Source organism: Parus major, chromosome 1A, assembly GCF_001522545.3.
Source record: "Parus major isolate Abel chromosome 1A, Parus_major1.1, whole genome shotgun sequence".
Classification (NCBI taxonomy): Eukaryota; Metazoa; Chordata; class Aves; order Passeriformes; family Paridae; genus Parus; species Parus major.
Window position 1 is genome coordinate 69,411,227 of NC_031773.1, and position 10,045 is coordinate 69,421,271.

The following is a 10,045-nucleotide window of genomic DNA, read 5'->3' on the forward strand; positions in this document are numbered from 1 at the left end:
TGCACTGGAAAATAACACACATTTATTTTGCCTTTGCTTACCGCTCTGAGGAGTGCCCCAATCACTTCATAAAGAATAGTGACTGCTGGAACATGAGTAACCTGCTGGAATGGAGAATTTCCAGCACAAAGAGCAGACGTTTGAAACCACACAAAGTTCTGGGGCTACCTTGCACTCGTTGTTTCCATTGCTTTCAGTGTGTTTTGATCAAGCCCTTGGCACTTCTGGAGGAGAGGTATTTGGTCATCTGTCAAAAAAATCTGGGTCACGAGGCCATCACAGTAGTAGGATTTTTTAAACATGAACACAGATATGATGTGGGGTTTCATTCCTCAAATAAACCCCTCAGATCCCAAGAGAAATGCAACAGGAAGTACTTTTAACTCCACAGAGATTACTTCATTTTTATAATGTCTTTGACACCTTTAAGTTACTCAAGGATGTGTAGCAATGTAATTTCTTTTGTGACCCTACAAAACTGAATATGAAAAGAGGAGAAAGGGAGGGTCACTAAATCCTCAGCTTATGTTTGTCAGCACACCTGGCCTCCTCACCTCAGCCATCATCCAGAGCCCCCAGGTACTCCTGCCAAGGAGAGAATAACTTGGTGCTGTATCCTCTGGCCAAAGAGCTCCAAGCACCCAATGCTCTTCACCACCTGATTGTTTGCTGTAGACATCATTATTTGCTCACCACTGCAATTCAGCCACCCTGGGATGAGAGAGAGAGTTTCAGGCAGAGAGCGAGAATTACACAAGGGATCTAAGCACAGAGTACTGAATTCCATGTTCTTAATAAAACTGAGAGGGAGTTTTGGACAGGGAAAAACAAGGAGATTTACAAAGAAAGTGATGCAGAATTTTAACTGACACAAATAGTTGAGTCCCTGATTTTATTTCTGAGCTTAAAGCACCACCATATCAAACATTGCCTGCTAAATAACGTGTTGGAGATGGGCTCAGGGGAAAATGCTGCCAACACTATTTTCTAATATTTTTTAGGAGGAAAAAAGGACTGGCCCTGTCTGCATTTTGAGTACCTTGTAAGAAGGCCTTGTGCCCAGAGAAGCAGATGCAATGAGTGACTGACAGATGTAATCCCACCAGTTGGTGTCTACCACAAAGCTCTGCTTTCTGCCAGAGGATGAGTCAATTATGGCAAAGCAAGGCTGTTATCAAGCACAGCACCTTCTCCTCCTCTCTCCTGTCCTGGCAGCCCGTGCTTTAGGCTGGACACACTTTGGCACCCCAGTGCTTTTACTCAAGCCCACGCAGGGAGAGGTTTGGATCTCAGTGTGATTCAGGGCTGCAGCAGAAGGAGCCCCTCTGGAGAAGGTGCTGGCATCTTTGGTACCAGCAGCCATTTGAGATCAGTTTCTGCTCCAGTCATATTGCACCCTAAATGAGAACAAAACATTACTGCAAAGCAGGAAATTTACTGTTACAGGAGGAAACAACTCTCCCTAACTTCCATCATCAGTGAGGGAGCCTCAGCCCTCTGAGACTCTGTGAGTAGCTGGTGTGTGAGTGAGGCTGTGAGTAGCTGGTGAGTAGAGCTGTGTGAGTAGCTGGCTGGTGAGTAGAGGTGTGTGAGTAGCTGGTGAGTAGAGCTGTGTGAGTAGCTGGCTGGTGAGTAGAGGTGTGTGAGTAGCTGGTGAGTAGAGCTGTGTGAGTAGAGGTGTGTGAGTAGCTGGTGAGTAGAGCTGTGTGAGTAGCTGGCTGTAGCAGCCCATCCCTCTCTGGAGCCCAGCAGAGCACAGGTGACCCCGCTGTGCCCCCAGGCTGTGCGGGCTCAGGAGCAGAGGAGCTCCTTGCTCACATCACTCACCCACTAAAGCTCAGCACCTTGATCAATGCTTTGCTGTCTGAGGTTGGAGGGGCCAGCACGCTGCAGATCTGAACCTGTCCCTCCTACCACAGCCAAGGGACACTGGGCCAGATTTGCTTTAACTGGTATAAACCATGTGATAACTGGGAACTGAACTTTGTGTGCAATACCCACATCACTTAAGATCTCCAAGCACCAAATATAAGCACTAAGCAAGTAGAGAAAGAGCTCTAAAGCCCACACTACTTTGAAACAGTAACATAGTGATTGAAATATTAAAAGTGTGATTTGAAACCCAGAATTTTCACAAAATAATCTGAGCATCAGTCCCTGTACAAGCTAATACTGAGCATAATGCAATGATCCTGTTAAGTGCTTAGGCCAGGAAGGGTTTACAGCTTCATTTCCCAATGGTAATCAGAAACAGTCCTGTAGAAATAAATGCAGTTATACTGGTGTAAAAGCCCAGAATTCAGACTACAGGGCAAAAGAAGATCATGTGTTATTTAGTGAATCGCTGCAATCTATTTTTTTGCCACATTCCCTCATCTCACAAGCACATCTGGTGTTTTAGGAACATTGTATTCAACAGTGGTAAAAGGACACTAGGGCCAAGAATAACAAATGAAAAATGAAAACACTGGGGCCTAATGCTGATCTCATATGGGTGTAAATCAGAGGGATTCCAGCAAAGCCTTTGGAACCACCCCAGTGAAATACTTGTGTCTGATTCAGGATCAAAACCATACAGACCAGGGATTTTCACTGTCAGGCCTGAAATTCTTCCATTCCACTGGGAAAATTTGCTGCAAAATATCTTTAAAAGAGCTTCTCACCAATATGAGAAATGCTGAGGAGGTGACCAAGTACAGCAGAAAGGCTTTAAGCAGCTCCTGTGTCTGCACCAAGTAATGTAAAACACACATCAAACCAGATGAGGCACAAGTATTTGATTTGCAATTTGCTGCACAAAAAGTGGAGTTTGACCAGAAATAAATATGTATTTTATACATAGTTACTGGATCAGTACAGAACATGATTGCTCCTAAGACCTTGAAAGACAGAGAACGACTTTCCACTGACTGCAGGGTGAGCTGTCCTCAGTAAATAACCTTCTGAATAACATACATTATTATTGCACTTTGTATTCCTGATCCTGACCCGAGGCACTGCCATAACCACAACACTTGTAACGCTTGGCAATTTAACTAAGCAGACTGTCTTTAAAATGTAAACAAATCCCAGCTGCTTGTTGACAAAATTGTTTGGAGACACCAGACTTTAAAACCTCTGAGTCCCCATTTGTTGTAGGGAGATCCTGGCAGGGAAGGAAAATGTGTGCATAAATATCTGTGCAGAAACCACCTCTGAGCCTGAAAAATTCTGTTTGCCCTTGGAACCCCACAGGAAAACCCCAGAAGTACATTCAAGACACAAATCCAATAACTACACTGAATTTCCTAATCCCACCTTCCTTCCACTGATTATTTTCCCCGGTTGCTGCACACTTCTCAAACCACATCAAATTAGAAACATTGTAAAATCATGGCTCTTCCTCTTCCTGGAGACACGATGCCAAAACATCGGTAAATTTTGTGTTTGTCACTGTCAGGTGTCAGATTTTATTCCATCCCACCTTACTTGTATTTTTACCTCGTTCAGTAATTTCCCTCCTCCCTCCTCTTTCAAATGCTGATGGAATCTCCCCGTCTCCCTTCAGGCTGCTGTAAAGGTGACAGCAAAAGGGACTTTTTGTGGATTTAGAGGGGCTTTGTTGGAGGTACCGGCTTTATTTATCCTCCACATGCTTTTCTTTTAGAACACTCCTTAGCAGATGAGGTTTTGGAGCCTGGCTGTCCCTGCTGCTGGGGCAGCCCATCCATCCTCCCTCTGGTCCTGCTACAGAATCCTTCCTCACTTTCCTCCGTGCCCCTTGGGGTGAGGATGCCCTTTTAAACCTCGCTTTGCCACAAGTCAGCAAGCTGTTTTTCTTTGTGAACACGAGGAATTACCCAGCCAGAGCTGCCCCTTGTGTGGCTTTGTGCTCAGCGAGCAGAGCAGCAGTGAGAATGCCTGAGCTCAAACACTGAGGCTCAGGAAGAAACTCCGAGGTCTTGAGGAGGAGAAGGGTTTCAGATTACCGACTTCCATTGATTAGACATTTTACAACTGATAGTGGCTTTCAAGGTTTATTTGGAAACCTTGTCAGGAGGGCAGAGATGGGGGAAGGGAGAGAGCCAGCGAGGCTGAGGGCTTTTTGTCTATTTAATGTGTGCCATCAGGATGGGGATAAACAGAAGGGAATGCCATTGCCACCCCAGTTCCAGGTTTAGCCCTGGGTTTACCGCTGGCTCAGGTCTCTGGCTGGAGGAGGAGAGATGGGCTGAGCACTGCAAGGAGGGAGGGTGCAGGAGAAGGAATCTGGGAGTTGTTCACTGCACAGGATTTATTTATTCCCTTCCTGCTCTCCAAACGCTTTGGGCTCCAGCTGAAGCACACCAGAGTGATCTGAATGTTGGGAATTGGTCTGTGTGAACACCCCAGTTCTGCTCCAGCCTCAGATCCTGGCTCTGATGCCAGGCAGCATCTGCACAATGTGCTGCAGGGAGCATCTGCTGCCAGGGACAGGAACACCTGGGTCAAGAAAAAAGGGAGAAGAGAGGAAAAATCTTATTTTGGCCAGTTCCCAAGAGCCAGATTCAGAGACTTTCAGAAGAAAAGCTCCAGGAGCTTGTAAGAGGGACTCTGGAGTTTTCCAGGATTTACCTTTCAAAGCTGCCAGGCACAGCAAGGCTGGGAAACTCTGCTGAGGCCAAAGCCAGATATGGACCAAGGCTGTAAGCACCGAAGTGAATAGAAACATGCACAGGGAAGCTCAGGTGCCAGCGAGTTCTGGTGAAGGTTTTGGTGATGGGTGAGGAGCCAGCAGCAGAGTTTGAGCTGTGGCTCCCTGGAGGATCATGCAGTGAGGACAGGGATGTGCAAGGGGAGATGTGGGATGGGGCTGTGCCTCCTCACCCTCTGCTGCTGGGAAAGCTCCAAGTGTCCCGAGCTCAGGAGACAAAAAGAGAGCACAAAGCAACCTTTACCTTCTGCAGGCTGTGGCTGTGCTGCTAAAGAGAGGGGCTGTGCTGGAATGCACATAACCCTGCTCTAACCTCTCACACCTCCCCGTGTTGGAGATAAGGGTTGACATGGGAGTTATTTGTCCACTCAAGCTCTCAAAGAGCTCAAGAAACTGCCAGTCAGGCTGTGGTCAAACTAAACTCCCTGTTTCTGGAGTGATATCTTCTGCCAGGGTTAATTAATGTTCTTAATCTACATTTCAAGTGCAAATTTTTTGACTAAGGGAGAAAAAAAAAAATCGAATAATCTAGCAAGCAGGTAAAAACACTGAGGCTTCAGAAACTGTTCTCCAAATGGGACAAATCCTTCTTCTGTCAGACAAAGCAAGTCTGGGCTGCTAGGATTTCTGGGAATCATCAATAATTACGTGAGCTTCAGGAGGTGACCTTGGACTCCTTACAACCTGATCCACCTTTATTCTCGCTCTCACTGTGGTTTACCACAACATTTTAAAAAGTTGAAGAGCGCTGAAAGAATTTTTCTCATCTAGAATCTGTCCTCGCCTTCTGGAGGAAAATAGTGATTTTCTCTCAAGGACAAACAGAAAACTGCTCCTCAGTCAGACCCCACAAAAATGACAGTCTCTGCCCCAGACTCCCATTATCAATCCAAACACACAGAAGATTATTCCTCTATTATTTCTCCCACTTGCACCCCTATGACCATTTCACCTGTGTTACTGCAGACTCCCAACAGCCCCAAACTCTCTGATAATTTAACAGGAAAGAGTTCAGAGAGCACCAAAGCACTCAGAGACCTGTGAAATACAGCCTATGAGGAGATGGCAGAAGAATTACTGTTTTCTTCTCCACAGAGAAGACTGCACAGAGACATGATAACAGTCCTCAAAAATGTAAACAACTGTAGCAAAGAGGAAGGAAATAATCTCTTCTCTCCCACGTGGAGAGGATAAGAATAACAGGCTAAAATTGCAGCAGGGACTGGACATTTTTTTCTTTTTTCTTTTTCTTTTTTTTTTTTTTTTTTTTTTTAAATTAAGTATCAGCAAAACCACTTGTGACTATTAGAATGGTGTTACTGAAGCCCTGGGAGAGGTTGTCTCAGAAATCAACATATCTGGAGCACTCTGAGAGCAGGCTGGACCAACACCTGTGCTAACGGGGCAGGAGCTGGAGAAGGGATGGGGGACTCTTTAATATCCTTTCTAGCCTTGCTTTCATAAAGTTTAACGATTCCTTGGAGAAGTACACGTTCATTTATCACCCTCTGGGAGACTTTTAGAAGCAGTGCTTGCACGTGTGTGTTCCTTGCCTCCAGAGCCTTCCTTGGGATTATTTCTCTCCCAAACACGAGGCTGCTCTCTGCTCTCTCTCCTGTAACAGGTGAAGCTGCTCTGGCCAGCCAGGACCTACAGTCCTACCAACACTTGAAAGGACAAATATTCCTAAAGAAACCACAGCAAATGGGTCTTTGCCTGCTCACTTGCCTTCACTCGTGCAGGACATGCACTACAGTTGTGCTGAGCTCTTCCCCCAGTGAAACACAGCAAACAGGAGCTGGGATGAGAATGGCCAGCAGGGCAGTCCCTGGCTGTCACAGGCAGCTGTGGCAGGTAATCCTTGTGGCAAACTCAGCAAACTCCATCCCCAGTCCACTCCACTTGCTTGTCCTTGCTGCTCTCACTGGCTGGCTTCTTCAGAGCATCAGCACTTAGGCAGCCAAGAACCTTCCTCTGCTTTCTAACCCAGCATTTTTCCTTGGCCAGTTTATTAATTAGTTCCCGTGCTGTTGCTGCATTTCCATGTCCCTAGAGCCTTCCAGTTCAGTAGCTGGCATCAGGATCCCTCTTGGTTAAACAGGTCAGGCTGTGTTCTTGTCTTGCCAGGGAGTCAGGGAACGCACCCACGGCACATCAGCAGTGCTCCTGGCTCCTGAGATAGAGCAGAGGCCACCCCAAATTACAGGGTGGACAAGGAGTGTCCCAGAAGCGAGCCTGATGCGCTGACACAAGATGAGGAGGAGTCAGGAAGCGAGGCTGCCCTGCTGGAAGTGCTGCAGTGGGGCTGCAGAGGCTGCTGCACCCTGCATGCCCCAAACCCAGAGCAGGGGGAGAGCAGCTCCTGCCCGGAGCTCAGCCGTGCTGGGGTGGGCTCCCTGCTGCTGGCTGTGCCCAGGGCTGGAGCTGAGCCCCGGCTCCATCTGCCCTTGCCCAGCCTCCCCTGCCCCAGCTGCTTTTCCCATCCCCTCCCTGCTGCCACTGGAGGTGTTTGTGCAGAACCAGCTCGGGGAGCCTGTCCCAGCCAACAAAATATCCTGCAAGTTCATTTTTCCATCCTGCTGGAAGAAGTTCTGGCTGGTTCCTCGGGTGGCTGCCCAGGCCCTTGGGCTGGCACAGGGGAGGGAAGGGATGGGGCTGTGCCATGAGTGCTGCTCCTGAGTGAAAATCACCCACTTGGGGCTGATCCTGAGCCTGCCCTGGCTGCTCCCCTGGAAAATCACCCCCTTGCTTTGCCCCAGGTCCCCCCCAGGCTCGTCTCATGGCCCCGGACAGCAGAACCCCCATGGGGACAGCCAGGTCTCCAGGGTGTCCCCCTTGTCCTGTCCTGCAGAAGAACAGAGCTCAGGGGCTGCTCAGTGGAAAACTGGTGAGTGCTGCTGCTCACTTCTAGAGTCCTGCATTTTCTGTGCCTGAGCCTCTGGACCATTACAGTGCTGCATTCTTGCATCATAATTAACAGTTGCTGCAAAGATATTTTGGAAAATGTGGTTCTTTGTAATCACATTTAGCAATGGGTATATCTAAATAATTGTGTTTGATGAGGCACTCCTTTCTTGGGCAGCTGTTATAACCCACTTTAAAATAAACCCACTCCCCTCACAGGTTTTGGAGCTGAGCTTTGCTATAAATGATGTAGACAAACCATTTCCAAGAGTAATTTCAAAATTTAGGGTTTTCTCATTTTAATGTGTTTGACACTGTCACTGTCAGGGAGGCTGGCACACATTACCACTAACACACTTTGCAGAGAGCCTCTCTCATGTTGTCCTGGTTTGATTGAAGGACTTACAGGGGCTGCCATAAGTTTTGGCTGATTTCTGTACTCATTCTGTGGGCACAGTACAAGATTGCTGCTCTTTGCAATACTTCTCTGGAGAGTGTGTTAAAAGAAAAAGCTCCTACCATGGCATTTAGATATATTCATAAAAAATAGTTTTAAAAAGGCACATTGTTATGTCTCGTGCAGTCCTGCCTGAAATTTATGTACTGGTAATATTTGTTTATCTGCTAAATTAAATCATGGACACTTCATTCCTGTCTGACCACTAGAAAATATTTTGTAGTTGGTTTGATGCTTATGTCACATATAGAAACTCAGAAAACCTTGGCCAGCTTTCATGGGAGCCTGTTCACAAAGGACCTGTACAAGATGAAGTCCTTTTAACTCCCAGGAATGCTTTAATGAATACTGTTGGCACACACCCAGGGTAAATTATCTATTAATAAGCAACATATATTTATAACTTGATCAACCATAACATCTTTTTATGGATTATGGTAAAAAAAAACAAGTTATAGCAGGTAATTGTCTATATTAGCATCTGTGCAATAATGTACTCACAGAGAATTTCAGTTAACACTCAGGTTCCTGTCAGGCCAGCCAGGGAGATACCTGCATTTGGGGTTAAATGCTCTTTATACCACGGGGAAAAAAAAGGCAGAAGCCAGCAAAGGCTGTGGAAATCATCAAATGAGTTACCTCTTTCCCCTCACCTCCACTTCCCTGCAGAATTCAATCACTTCAGTGATGACAAGAAGCAGGGACCTCAATTTTCATTCAAAAGTAGGAACCTTGGTGGTGGCTTTTGATTGTAGAATCAGCCTGGTGGTTCCTGATGGTTTTTCAGCCTCAGGCCAAACCCCAAGGCAGAAAGGAGCTGTATCCTGGCCCTGCTTTCCTGGGCAGCACCAGCCCAGTCCCCAAACACACCTCCCTGCTCCAGCCCATGCATCCCTACCTTCAAAATAAACCAAAAAAAAAGCTGTTTAAGAGGAATGCAGAGAGGTTAAATTCATCAGCACTTTGAAGTGAACTTGCAGAACTAAGCACTAGTATTTTCACTGCAAAATGAGGCCTTTTGCTGGGAAGCATCAATGCAACAGGATCGTCTACTGACAGACTTGTCAGCACTTTCAGGCAGGCTGGAGTATTAGAACACGCATTTGGCTGAACATTTAAACAGAATATATTCCTTACCATAAATTTTCTGTGCCTCTGTAACTACAGAAATTCTCCTTCAAAAGGCAAACACGCCTACCTGATTTGCAAGTAGCACAAAGCAGCACTTTCTCTAAAATCTAGAGAGTTATTGCTGATATTTCTGCCCAAGGAACCCACCTAATAATAACAACATGTTTTTCTGCCCTGTGACTTGGTTCTGGCTGCACACATTTCCATTCCGGTGTCGTTCGTAGCTGTTTTTAACTTCAGCGAAAAGCAAGCCTTCCTTTCAGCTAAGACCAGACATATCAAGTTCAACTAAAAAAAAGTGTTGGGAGGGGAAAGGAAGGGCATTTTGGCTGGGGAGAAAAACGAGAGGAAGGGACTGTAAAAAGAGTAAAGTGCCAGTTCTCTCTGAGATGTAACACCGTCTTAGCAGCAGCAGCAACCAGCAGGCACAGCTTTGTGGACCTCGCTTCTTGGCCCCTCGGGTTTTCATCTGTACATCCAGCAGTGTGCTGGGGAGGGAGGGAGGCAGGGAAGAGGTTGGGATGGCTGCTGTGGTGCAGAGCCGTGCCAGGAGCCCTGGATCTGGGGCAGAACCATGCCAGGAGCCCTGGATCTGGGGCAGAACCATGCCAGGAGCCCTGGATCTGGGACAGAACCATGCCAGGAGCCTCTCAGAGCCCTGGCTGTGGTGCAGAACCATGCCAGGAGCCCTGGATCTGGGGCAGAACTGTGCCAGGAGCCCTGGCTGTGGTGCAGAACTGTGCCAGGAGCCGTACCAGGAGCCTCTTGAAGCGCTGGTTATGATGTAGAACCATAGCAGGAGCTGTGCCAGGAGCCTCTCAGAGCCCTGGTGGTGGTGTAGAACCATACCAGGAGCCCTGTTTGTGGTGTAGAACCATACC